The sequence below is a fragment of the Monodon monoceros genome, unplaced genomic scaffold (assembly GCF_005190385.1).
Source record: "Monodon monoceros isolate NGI ecotype Baffin Bay Population unplaced genomic scaffold, NGI_Narwhal_1 Super_Scaffold_3, whole genome shotgun sequence".
Taxonomy (NCBI): Eukaryota; Metazoa; Chordata; class Mammalia; order Artiodactyla; family Monodontidae; genus Monodon; species Monodon monoceros.
Genome location: NW_021703780.1, coordinates 45,614,485 through 45,629,019, shown reverse-complemented (window position 1 = coordinate 45,629,019; position 14,535 = coordinate 45,614,485). Strand labels below are relative to the sequence as shown.

Below are 14,535 nucleotides of genomic sequence, written 5' to 3'. Positions count from 1 at the left end.
GAAGGAAGGAAGGAAGGAAGGAAGGAAGGAAGGAAGGAAGGAAGGAAGGAAGGAAGGGACGGAGGGACGGAGGGAGGGAGGGAAGAAAAAAGAAAGATTGCTATTATCCTAAGATCAGTTCTGTTTTCTCTTAGTCAAAGTTATTTTGGTTGCAAATAACATAAAATAATCAGAGCCACCTTAAATAATTATCAGAAAAGTGTATATCTTGGAAAAATCCTGGGGCTTCTCAAGGAAGTAAGGTTAGCTGGGGCCCTGGAAAGACCTCCTTGGAATGGCCTCAGTCTGTGTACCTGTTTTGTTCTGAAGAACAGACTTAGAACCCCAGAGTCTACTTTCCCCCTGTATCAGGAACCAACCCAAACTGGGTGACCTCTTTCCTTTAATGCCAATTTCTCACCAGAAAAAGTCGGGAGGCTGCTCTGATCCCTTTGGCAGCAGCCAAGTGAACAAGGGTGAGTAATTCAGTGCCCTAAAGAAGCGGGTCAGGGTTTAAGAGAATATGGGTCAAAACAAACTTAGAGAATCCTGTGAAACATCAGTTATATGATATCAGTCATCAGGAACTAGAAAGTGAATTGCATCTAAGAAAGTTGTACTTATTTTTTCATTTCTAACTGGAAGTGGTCAAAATGAGCTACTAACAGTAAACATCAGACACTTCAGAGACTTTTTTTCTCTCCTTATTCACCTAATGTGGATCTTAAAACTAATACTGTGAAAGTCTGATACATATATAAAAAAGACATTTTCTTTCAGGGATTTAAATATATCTATAAACTATTATTTAACATAAATCATACACTCTAACATTTCATGTTCAGACAAATTTCAAAAGCAGTTTTCCTTTATGGTAAATAAAGAATTATTGTCCGATACTATGAAATTTTTAAAATGAGATAAAATTGATATTCATAAATCATCTAATCCAAACTTCCATTTCCAAGGAAGTATCAACATATATCTTTTGAGAAAAACAAAATAGTTATTTTTCCTTTTCTCAATTTTCTATAGGAGGTTTTAAATACCCCCACAGGAACAGACTTCAGTAATTCACAAGGCTATCTCACTTTATGGCATGTAAATTCATTTTACTTCTTGTCCAGATCCAAACAGAAATTGCCCACTACATCCCTATTTCTAAAACCCAGAACACAACCATTTTCCTTCAGGGAGTAGCCTTCCTGCCTGTATAAACACACTCCCCCAAGAATTACCTTGTCAGAATCCAGCACTGATGTACTGTGTCAGTCTGGATCATTGTTAAATCTTTTTGGCTATTAGTGTTGACACAATGGGCACCTGCGTGTTTACGAAGTCATAGTGGTATGGTACCTGTGCTTTAGGGATTAATCTAAAGTCAGCAGTCACTTATGCCCTCGGACAGTTTTCAAAACTATGTCACATTTCAGGGTAATTGCGATGCTATCTCTTAATATGCCACTGATGATCAAGAGGTATCAATGGGCTATCACTGTGGATGGAGATGTTGGTCCCAGTTGTTCATCTGCAGGTGTACCTATTTTACCCAGGGTAGATTTGTCAATTCTGTACAGTGTATTGTTTCTGTACAATATATTTTTTACCTGCAAAAATAGAAAAAGCATATAACCTACTATCTAAAATTATATGGTCTTTTTTTTAAATAAAATGTTTAATGCATCTACTTTACACACTATTTTGTGATTCTAGAACTTACTTTGCTAGTGAGGACAGGGCAATAGTTCAAATTTTACTAGATATCACTACTGCTGAGTAGCAGCAAGTACCTTACTTCTTTATTGAAAGAATGCTATCCTTGTCACAGTCAGTAAACTTCAAGGCCTCTGGGATGGCTAGTCTCCTCGTCAGTTACAGTACAAAAGTGTATTCATAATGTTCTTAAAAGATTATGTTCTAAATTCTGAGGAAATGGCAAAAAATTCATATAGCTATATATAATTTTAAAGCACAGTCCAAAAACATGTCATGCTTAATCATTCTAAGGCAGCCATTGTTCCCTTTGTATTGGAACAAACATACTGAGGGTCAATATTGCAGACAGTTCACATATACTTAGACACTATGATCTTTATTTCTCTATATTTTATGTGCTTAAACACTATACTATGTCTTTTAACACTTTAAACATGATAATGAGCAAAAAATATATATTTTCAGTAAATGATACTGAATATTTAAATCTTAAAAAAAAATAAGAACTTTGACCCTATCTTGACACCATATACAAAAGTTACCTCTAGATGTGTCATAAACCTATACTTCAAAGCTAAAACCATAAAGCCTCTAGAAAAAAATATTGAGAAGACCCTTTGTGACTTTGAGGTAGGCAAAGATTTCCTAGGGAGGACACAACACTAAAGTATAAGAAAAAAAAACAATGAATTAGACTTCAGAAAAAAAGTAACTTCTGCTCTTCAAAAGACACTTAAGAAAATTAAAAGCCAAGCCACATATTGGGAGAAAATATTTGCAGTATGTATATTTCACAAAGGATGCAAATCCAGAATATACAAATTACTCCACCAACAATAAAAAGACCAACAATCCAGTTAAAAGTTCGTCAACATTCTAACCAATTGTTTCAAGTAAGATAACAGATACAAATGGCCAAAAAGTGTTTGAAAACATGTTCAACATCATTAATCATCAAGGAATTGAATATTAAAAGGGGAAAGGGGGGGATAAAATAGGAGTTTGGGATTAACATGTACACACTACTATGTATGAAATAGATAACCAACAAGGACCTATTGTATAGCACAGGTAACTATACTCAGTATCTTGTAATAACCTATAATAGAAAAAAAATCAAAAATATATATAAAAATAACTGAATCACTTTGTTGTACATCAGAAACTAACACAACATTGTAAATCAACTATACCTCAATAAAAAATAAAATTTTAAAAAGATTCAAACAAACAAACAAACAAAAACTACAATAAGTTACCACTTGAAATACTAGAATAGCTGTTGTTAAGACTGAGAACTTCAGGTACTGGCAAGCAAGTAGAACAACCAGAGTTTTCATACAATGTTGGTGAGAGATAAAACAGTGCAACCACTTTAGGAAATTATTTTGCAATCCCATATAATATAAATAAGGTTTACCATATATACACATATATACACATACACACACACACATTCTAAGACCCAGCAATTCTGTTTTATGTAAAGAGAATGCATGTCCACAAAAATCTTGCACATGAACATTCATAGCAACCTATTCATAATAAGCATAATAAGCTATCCCTGAAAACAGCCCACATGCCCATTCACAAGAGACTGGATAATCAAATTGTGAGATATCGATACAATGGAACATTACTCAGCAAGGAAAAATAAACTATTGATAAATGTAGGAACATGGATAACTTTCAAGACTATGTTGAACTTAAGAAGAAGGAAGAGTGCATACTCTTTGAGCTTCTGAGTCCTTCCTAATCCCGCATCTATCACATGCACCTACTTTTTTCTTTGAGGGTTCTTAGGACTTGTGGTCACATGTGACTTTGTTGACCACTGACACCTTCTTGATACATTTTCCCCATGAATTTGTGATTCTACAGTCAATGTAGAAAGTTACTGCCTCCATTCTGATCAGTGATCCACAGTGAGCATGAGATTGGCACCAGAATGTGCTGGACATTTAGATCCTTTAAGCTTGTATTATGAGCATTTCTCCACACTAAGTGACATTATAGTGTGAAAAGATGTATGTATTATCTTTCCAAGATTTGTTTTGGCACTGGAGGAAATACTAACTATGTTGGATCTGAAAGAAGACATTTGCATATGCAAAACTTTACTTATTTTAAGGTTAAGCATTACTTTATGAAACATTTGTGTGTGTGTGTGTGTATGTGGTATTTCTTACCCTGGAATGTGATAAAAATTATTTGAGAGCTACTGTTATAATAGAAAGAACACAGTAGGTGATGTCAAAACACTAGTGTTTGAATCCTAGATCTGCCATTTGGCTGCTTTGTGACTCTGGGCCAATTTCTAAATCTGTTTGAGCCTTTGCTTCCTCATCTATGACACAGGCTCTTGTCAACTATACCACGGATCAATCATCAATCATCTCGTGAATCCTCTGCAAGTTTACCTGCAGTATTTATCCAACAGCAGAAATCAATGAAGATTCTTTTCTTTACTCCACTTTGTTTTTTAAAAAAAAATTGAGGCAAATCTTATGAATAGTGAAATGCAGTTTTTAGGTTTACAATTTGATGAGTTGTGATAACTGTATAAGCTGTATATGCAGGGCTCTTGACAAGAATAGAGAACATTTCCATCAGCCCAGAGACTCTCCTTATACAGCTTTACCATGACTCTGCATTCCTTTGGCAACCACTATTCTGATTTCTATCATCATAAATCACTTCTTTCTTCAACTTTATATAAATGTTCTTTTAGACTGTGCAGTTTTTACAGTCGACAAGTCCAAACTTCTTAACGTAGTTTACAAGACATGTGTGATAAGCCACTCTCTTTAGACCCACTTTTCTACATGCTTTCTCTTTTACTGTATTTTCCAAGCATATTTAATCTGTTTGGTTCCTGGACCCATTTCCAATGACCTCTTTCTTGTGCCTTCAGATGACAGTTGCAAGTCCAGGCTGTTACCTGTACTTCTAACCTACTGGTTGTAAACCAGAGGTTTCCAGGGTCCCGCCCTCTCCTTGGGGACAATTAATTTGCTAGAGAAGCTCACAGAACTCAGAGAAGCATCTTACTTACTAGAACATCTGTTTATTACAGAGCGATACACTCAGGAACAGCCAGGTGGAAGAGATGCACAGAGCAGGTCTGGAAAAGAGCGCAGAGCTTCCAAGCCTTTTCGGAGCTCAGCATTCTCCCCAGATCTCCATGTGCTACCAATCTGGAAGAAATCTGAATCCAGTCCTTCTATGTTATTATCAAGGTTTCATTACATAGGCATGATTGATTAAATCACTGGTGACTCAACTGATTCAAGCTCTAGCCCCTCTCCCCAAAGGTCTGGGGGGTGGGAAGGAGAGGTAGGACTGAAAGTTCCTACCCTTTGATTACCAGTTGGGTTCCCTGACAACCAGCCCCCATCTTTAAGTTACCTAGGGGCTTTTCAAAAAGTCACCTTATTTACATTACAAAAGACACCTTTACATCTCTCTTCACTTAGGAAATTCCAAGAGTTTTAGGAGCTCTGGCCAGAAACAGGTAAGATGATCAAATATATATATATATATATATATCTTTTTGTAAATCATAATGTCACACTTAACTTCTACCTATTCAAAAAAATGTTCTCTTTCTTTTCAGCCTTTGGAGATGTTCGCTGTATCCATGTATCATTCTCCCATATTATAACCCCTTCTTCACTGAATCTCCACCATATCCTACTTCTGTGTTAGATCTCAACTAACATGGCCCTTCTCACTGAGGCTGCCCATGATCTCTGTGGGCTCCTAAAGCGTCATCTATTTGCCTTGTCATTGCATTTCTCAGATCCTATGGAGATTGCGTATTTAATTGCCTGTAACTCTGTCCTCTCCTCCACCTAAAAGTAGGTCTCAGATAGTAATACAGAGTACAGATAATAGCAACCAATTGGACCAAGTCTGTACTGTTTCTCATTTATCACCTGTTTTGTATATGCTTAACACACACACACACACACACACACACACACACACAGTCTGCTCATTTTACTCAAAGAGAAACCATTTGGCTTATTGTACTTCATTCCAAATACTTATCATCTCATCTAATTCCATTAAATGGCTTTTAATTATCATAACGCTTTCTTCTACCAGATTTTCCTTATATGGATATGATATAATTTCCAATCTTTCACTAATTTCAGAATACTAGCTTACTACAGAGTCATCTATACTCATGAAGTCCATTCGAAAACAATTGCATATAACAAATTGCCATCTGCCTCAGCACATCAAATGACTTTCATCTTCACAGAATTCCTTAAAGGCCCCCTCTTGTACCAGATCTTAGATGGATTAAAAGGCAGCTTCTAGTTTTTGGCTTCTAAGAAGAAAAACAGACTATATGGAGATATGGATGATACTTAATTTAACACTCACATTTACATGCCTAAATATACAGTAATAACTGTATTCTGTTATGTATTCATGTTACTGTTTTCATTTTATAGTCTTCTTTTATACAATGAGTATATTGCTACATGTAAATCAAATTTCTAAAAATCAAATTCCTTAAATTTCCTACAGGAAATTATTTTAAAGGAAACAAATTCTCTAGTAACAGATATTTAACTCTCCTAAAAGTTTTTCAAAGCAAGATCTTGGTATTTCCTTAAACCAGTCATATTCTGCAATACTGTTTAGTGTTTCAATGTTTAATGGTTGCTTTTTGAGACTTTCACATTATAGTTAGACATTTACTTAACCTCTGATTTATTACTTAAAAAATCCAAATGGATTAGGCTATCCTCTAATCTGAATCTTTATCTTTCCCATAATATAAGGAAAATATTACCTGCCTTTTTGGATATAATGTAAGGACATGACCCACAGTATATGTTCAAGAAAAGTAGCTATTACTCTAGTCATCCCTTTCTTCCCAAAATGTACAGATTTCTTCTCCTTCAGCCTCTACTGAGTTTCTGTCACTGAGGCTCTGTCTCCTGAGTTGCATCAGGGTGTATCATTTTCTGACATACAATGAACCTGCTAAAAATAGCTATACTCAAGAGAAAACATGTTCATTCTGCTTTTCTACTAGAAGGTAAAATCTAATCTTCAATGGTTTGAAGGAAATGGACATCAATTGTGCCATTCCTGATAAAAGTGTAATAATACAGACCAATCTGTTTCAAAGTAATTAAATCCTAAAGCCTCATTACCTATAGATAACATTTGTATCAGGCCATGCTGGTGAAATGGGTTCTCAGTTTCTGACCTCTGTGAACTCTGCTCAGCTCCCAAATTTTAAACAAAACTGACACTCCCTCAAGATACAAGAGAGGATCTATGGTTGTTCTTCCTTCCTAGAAGAATTTGGCAAATATAAGCAGTTCTCTTAAAAAAAAACATGGAAAGAAAAAGTCTCAGCAAATCACACAAAGTTCTCCAATCCCTCTTTTGGATCCAAGAAAAGAAAAAAAAGTGTTCTCCTGCTCTTTACCATCTCACAACTAAACTCCCTCAGAAATAACAGTCAATGTAAGACACTGAAAATGTAGGCTCCCTCGATAATCCTTAACCCAATTCTGTACTAAGGTAAATTTCCCCATTTATAAATGTATTTGCCCTTTATATACTATACTTATTTAAAGACACTGTGGAAGAATTCATCCAATACTTGCATTCAGGAACATATTTAAGAAGTGAATGATGACCACCACGCTGATCTCCTCAAAGTACTTGCATGTTAATATCTGAACTTCCTGCAAAGCCTGCCTGAAGCAGTGTCTCCCATGGGAGACAGGATGCTGTAACCAGTACACCTGTCTCTGGGTAAGAAAGCCTGGGTTTCAGCTTTATAATTTATTTGCTGTGTGATCTGAGATAAATTAACTTCTCTAATTCTTAATTTTTCTCATTTGTAAAATAGGGTAATGCTAGTAACTATCTCATAGGATTGGCGAGTGGATGCATTGTGGTAGGCGTGTCAGCATCCAGTACACTGGGTGACAAGGAGTATCTCCTCACCAATGCTGACAGAGTGACCACAAGAATGAAGAACTACAATCACGGTGACCTCCTTGGAATCTCTGTTACACCAGCAGTCTGTAAACCCCAGCAGCTCTTACCATGCACTGTTATTTATATCTTATGTATACTGTTAAAAACTAATAAATTAAACATCTGATACCTCTTCATATACCAATAACACATACTGAGGACCGGTGTTACCAACTCACATTCAAGGGCACATGCAATCACATAGTCAAGGATCGCTGAGTCCTTGCCCCACAGAACTCATCCCCCAAACTGTAGCTAAACTACAAGTTCATCTATAGTAAAGGACCGAAAACTTTGTCATTTAGGTGTTCTTGAATGTTTATTATCTCTCTCTACCGCAAAAATTTTTTGGAAGTAGTGCTCCTGAGGGTAAGGTAAGCAATGGAGGATACGCTACAAATGATTTGCTTCCCAAAACAGTTGAAAATAATTGTGCAACAAGATACTTGGCTGTGACCTCTCAACTTTTTGACAAATAAAACATGCGGTTATTTCAGAACTCTCCTCTGGAGAAAATGAAGAAGTCATATAACATGGGTATCTGCTAACATTCCTTTGGGAGATCAGCTATTAACCAGTACTCTATTATTTTTAAAAAATATATATTTCTATATCATACTTATTTTACTGAAATTCACCATTTCTGTAAGAAAAGGATCATATTACAATCTATTAATATATTAAGTCTTACACTGTTTATAGCTTTAAAGAAACCAACTGGTGTCAGGATATAATTCCGATTAAGCTACATTTCTTATAATCTGTATTCAGACAAGAAAAGGGGTCAAATCAAATGTTCAAAAAATAAGGACATAGGAAAGGCTGGTGATACTAGAGAGTCATCTCCAAGGGTTTCTAAAAACCATCTCTAAAACTTCCCTCCTTCTGCAGCTGCCATGGGAACACAGAGCTCCAATCTAGATTGTATACTTAATAGAAACCAAAAATTTTGATCAGATATTGTGTCCATTATCCAGATGGATTTATCCTGGTCATGCTCATTCTTACATAATTAGTTAATGAAATATTAATGTACAAGACTGAACCTGCATTCAAAAGAAAATCTTATAAAGAAATAAATTAAAACACAAATGAATGGAGACTGGATATTATATATAAAATAAACACAGAAGACTTTGCAGAAGGGGGCAGGAAGAAGGCAGGCTTGCTGGGTACCATGTGACTCAGGCAGTGGTTTTGCTAGTTTTTCTTGTGTTTCATATATGCCAAAGTGGCAGCTGGAAAGGTTGGAAACCCAGGAACATTAACAGAAGGAGACCAAAAAAAAGACTCAAGCAAAGCCTGCTCTCTCCGGCCACAGGACTAGAAAGAGGGCAACCTTGCAAGACAGAAAACTTTTAGACAACAAACATCCTTCCCCAGCCAAACAACACAGAAAACAAAACAAAACCCAAAAACCGGTGTCTCAGGCTCACCCCCATCAAGAAAAATTAAATAGGGAGCCTGGGTGTCCAGCCTCCCTCCACTGTGAAGGGGCACTCTTTCTCTCTGGGGGGAGGCAGGGGGACTGAATAGGCAACAGCACTTCCGTACCACTGGCAGTGGGGACAGAGGCTACGTGGAGACCCGGATGTCCACCCCCAGGAGCAGGACCAATGCATCCTTCCCCCTCCAAGCCAGGGGGTGTCAGAGAATCTTTCACTCCTGCTGGAATTCCTCCCCACCCCTCTCGGTGTCACATGGGAACAGCAAAAGGGGGCCCCTCCCTCCGTCCCCTAGGCGCCTGGGGGAGCCTGGACTCTCCCTGCCCCAGAAGCATCCAGGCAGGCAGCATCCCCTCCCTCTGCTGGCCTGCTGTCAGAGATGGCCTGCCTATGACAATAGCATTTAAAGGTGTGACATGGTCACACTCTGATCTTCAATGAACCACTCTTGACAGGGTGTGTGTGTTGGGGTGGGGAGGAGAGAGAGGGAGGATGGTGAGCACTGGTAAGAGAGACAGAAGAGAAAAACCAACAGTGTGTAGTGCTTGTAAACCAAGGGAGAAGCCAAGAAACTGGGAGAAGAACAATAGTGGAAAGTGCAGCCAAGTGCCCTGATGAGAGGTCAGACACATTTTACTGGATTGGGCAATTAGATGATTCTCACTGGAGCCTCTGGTTTCAAGACAATGAAGAGGACTGCAGCGAGATGAAGGACCTGTGGAAGGTAAACTGAGAAAGTAAGCAGCTGTATGGACTCATGGCATCAGAAACTTGAAGGAAACAAAGGAGAAAAATTGTCAAGAGAGGTTATTTTTATTACTTTCAGCAAGTGAAACAAGTATTCTATTTTTTTTAAGTGATTCCGATTGAATCATGTTTATAGGCTGCTCCAAGGAAAGCTGGGGATGAAGACGTTGGAACTACTGAAGAAAGGATATAATAGGCCAGACCTGGAGGGGATGATGGGTGCTGGGATTAAGGATGCTGTGAACAAGTCAGCCTTGAACAAAAAAATTAATTTCACCTTCTGGGAATGAAAGGAGTATGGGATTTTTTAAGTGGTAGGAGGGTGAAGAACTTCGGAAGACAGAAATCTACTTCCCTTGATGAAAAGGAGAATGCAGCCAGCTGCCCAGAAAGATGAACATGTGGCCTGATGAGGAGGCCAAGCAGGTGCAGAATGAGCCTCGAGAGACCCAGGTCCTGGGCTAACCAGGCTCAAGTCAGACACGGGCAAGCGACCACTGATGGAGGGAACACGATATTTTAAAATCTCTCGTTGGAATCATCTTTTATAAGATAATCTATTTCATAATTTGGTGTAAGAGTTCAAATTTCACTCAGCAGTGATTCAGAGAGTTAAGTCAGTGCTAATTTTATTACAAAATCAAGCTTCAAGTTGAGGTCAAGTCCACAATGCCATTAAAACATTAAGGAAAACCTTAAACACATCATCTTATATTTGTAGAATTTCTGCTTATGTTTTTGTTTTAGTTGTACAAATATTCCTATTTTAAAATACAGCTTACATAGTCACAAACAGCATTTTTTAACATTAAAAGAACTCTGGCTGGTGGATATTCGTTTTGCTGTTTTACAGGTGAAGAAACTGAGAATCAGAAAGGAAATAAATGAAATATCCTTTATTTCACAGTTGGCAGGGGTGTCAACACTCCATCCCAAGTGTTTTTTTTGCTAAAGCAGAATTTCTCCACTATATGATAAATGTGTTTTAACTGCAGATCAAAGATACCTTTAACTTAGTTTTTTTTGCCAATTTTTATTTTTATTTAAGAAACATAAATAAGATTATCCCAAATTTATTGGGAGAGAAAAGAGATTACATCAATCAAAGGAAAAGTCACATGAATACTATTTTTTATCAGAAGTTGGTTTTAGAAATTATACCAATACCTTTCTTTAACTTAAGAACTCACCATGTTTTATGGAAAATATTTCAAGGAACACATTCTGAGTTTAAAAATGATCCTTACTGAAAATCTAAATGTAGTTAAATCACTACAAGTCAGCATTTGTGATAAATTATTAATCCATGTTCCTCTCATTCATCCACACCTGCAAACAGGCCAATCCTAGATGGAAGGGCAAGCTTTTCACCAAAATTTGAAAAAAGCACCCAGAGTTTTTTAAAAATCACTTGAACTGTTGGGATATTTGGCAATATTTGACTTCATCATATGATGAGTCAACCAAAACAATGATGAATCTACCAATATTTGTGAATAATTCAGGTTAGGAAATCTTGCCAGCCAGAGAACCCAAAACACTCTCAATTGGACAAGAATTTATTAATCCTCCTAAAGGTATGGAATTGCCATAATTGAATCTATAAATTTGAACAGATCTATGTCTGTCAGCAGACAGGCATGCTTTACTGCAAACAAGAATATTTCCATGCATATACATTTTTAGCTCCCAAGCCTTGAGAATGGTTCAGTAAATGTAAATCTGTCCCCAGTGCCCAAAACAATGTTTATGCTTCAAATTGCATTATAATGCAATAAATGTATTATTAATCATTAAACTAAGAAGGAATGAAAAAAGTTTCCAAAATATTCAGCCACTGATTTTGGTATTCTGAATACACAAACACCACTCCTTTGCACCAGCAGTAGTCCCAGACTTCATTAGAATTACAAAGAAATCTAGTCCAACTCCTCAATTTGAGAGACTGGTTCAGGGAAGGGAAATTTACCAAGATTCAGTTTAGGCAAAAGTGGAATTAAAATCCAGGTATCTGGATTCACAGTTTAGTGCACTTCCCACCAGTATCACAGATATAAATAACCTCGTCTAGTTTCATCTGGCAAGCAAATTCAGAGGCTGAGTGGAACTTCAAGAATCATGCTGAATTTGCTGTTTTATCATACTCCAAAGCACCTTCCATACAAATAGGTAATTAAACAATATTATCATCACAGAAGAAAATTCTTTTAACTGCTCAAACATATTATACTATTCAAACCATATTATTCAAGATTTTTCTAAGTAACAACACAATACATAAAATGTTTGGGCTCTTCCTTTAACTTTCTCAGAATCATTCCTACTGAAAGTACACAGCAGGAACAAGTGAAATAACAAACTACAACAAAAATAACAAAATAACCAACAAACTAGCACTTTTAACCCTATGGCCTTCTATTCTAAGTGAAGTAGTCACAATTGAGCACTGATTTGCATCTACCACCAATCAAAAAATCAAAATAAATCACTGTGAAAGCTCATTGGTTTACATCACTACCCTTGTATGTATTAGCTTCCAGAAAATCATTCCGAAGAACTGAATCATCTGGATCATTTTTATTACTCACTCAGTCTTGAGACGGTCTGCACAGTGCTGGCTGAAATGTACTTCACTGAGCACCTTCTTTCCAAATGAACATCTGTGTCAGGTTTATTTATAGCCGCTGCCTTCAATCAGTACATTTCCAGGGGTGAGAAATAAAATTATCTCAACAACACTCTCCTATAGATATCCGAAACAAGACTTAAGAATCTAGGCAGATGGCCTTTGAAAAGACAATGAAAGATCTATAATGTAAAATGTATGTTAAGGTTTATTAGAGATTCAAAATGACACTCTTCAATAAGCACACATAAATAGCCTCAGGTACAATTAGAGAATTAAGTCTTGTGTCTCTTTTGGCATATCTCTTTATATACTCAAGATTAGTATCATCACCTCCTCCATCCTCTTTTCCTCATTATGTTTCCTCTGAAATTTGGACACCTCTCTCTGTTTCTTACTTAGATGTTTTTCTCTCTATTTAGGAGCTTTTTCCTCCTAATTCTTTACAAAAGCAGAACATGCTTCCCCCTACTGGGAAAAAATTAAATTACAAAGTACACAGGAACATGTTCCTAAGTATCAAGAAACGAAGTTCCTGAGAAAAATAAAATGTTAAGGAACCAGGTGCACAGCCTTCTCTGACTGTTTTACCAGCTGCAGAAATACTTGCACTCTCTATTTAGGGCTCCTCACATGCATTGCTGTAGTTTGGCAGTTTTCAGTACACTAACTCTCATTAATGACTGATGAATTAATCAAGTCTGCTGTCCCCAAAAGAAGTCCAATTAGCAGGTCTGAGAAAATGATCAATTTGTAACTTTGTTCCATTTTAAAGCATTATCAGTTAAATGAAGACACTTCTGGAAAATATATTGAAGTAAATGATTTAAGAAGACTTTTAACTGCATTTTTAATCATTTTGAACAATCTTAAACATTTACCCATTAATTTACAATATTCCTATCATTTTTATGTAGTTATCTTTATTTTTTAATAGAGGGAGAGTTTAATTTTTTAATTGACTTTTATTTTCAACTTTAGGTTCTATTTATTTTTTTCATACAGTAACCAAGAAAGTAGTAAGCATGATTGCATTTTCTGTCCTAAATCCTCCATAAAACCAAACTTGTTCCTTGAAAAACAGTTTAGTTGTTTCACACATTCAATATTTCGATTATAAAACTTTTCTTAATTACTTAGTATACAAAATAGAAAAAACACCTGACACTTTATTGTTGTAAATAATAATCCATCAATAAAACATTTAAATAAACCTAATGACTATTTGACTTATACATGGTGGATTAGAATTTTTCCTTCTATGTACAACTAAATCTCGAAAAAGAAAACATTTCCTTTAATGCTTAAGGGCTGAGGAAGAGAAAGTTTTAACTTTTAGTTTTACCATAGGTAAGTTCATAAGAACCTAAGCTACAAAACTGCACTGTAGTCAATTTGATGATGAAGCAGTTTATTATTAATGAGGCATTCATCAAGAAAAAAAAAATCTGGAGTTGTTTTTAAAAAGACAGGTGTAGACTGCTACAGATATCTTGAGTACCTTTAGCAGTTAGACGGCATTATTTCAAGATAAATGAAGTAATTTGGTTAATACTTCTGTCATACAAAAGTTCATGTTCGTGTGCGTGTGCGTGTGTGTGTGTGTGTGTGTGTGTGTGTGTTTAAACGACCTTTCAAAAGAACGCAAAAGACATTTCTGTTGCTCTGGGAATGAAATCTCTTTTAACATTACAGGTACACAAAAGAAAATGCACACTTGGTAAAACAGTTGATCAATTGTGGAGCGTTCCCAAAGATCAGCATCTCCCAGAGCACGCAATCATCACACTTCAAATAAACTGATAAGCACTTTAGCCCCTTCCACGTTCACAAACATTGAAGAACACGCAGAATTTAATCTAGGTTAATTCTGACTTTCCATAGGAAAGACTGTAATTAGACTAAAGAACATCAAAATCGCTTCCCAAGCAGAAGAAAGAGAAAGAAAGAAAGAAAGAAAGAAAGAAAGAAAGAAAGAAAGAAAGAAAGAAAGAAAGAAAGAAA

At 36.3% G+C, this 14,535-nt stretch overlaps 1 protein-coding gene across 3 annotated transcripts in view; it reads right to left on the bottom strand.

The window, feature by feature from the left end:
• The window catches only part of KHDRBS2 (KH RNA binding domain containing, signal transduction associated 2), a 730,387-nt gene that overhangs the window by 715,269 nt on the left and 583 nt on the right, over positions 1 to 14,535 (bottom strand). The gene's annotated exons all lie outside the window — the stretch shown is intronic.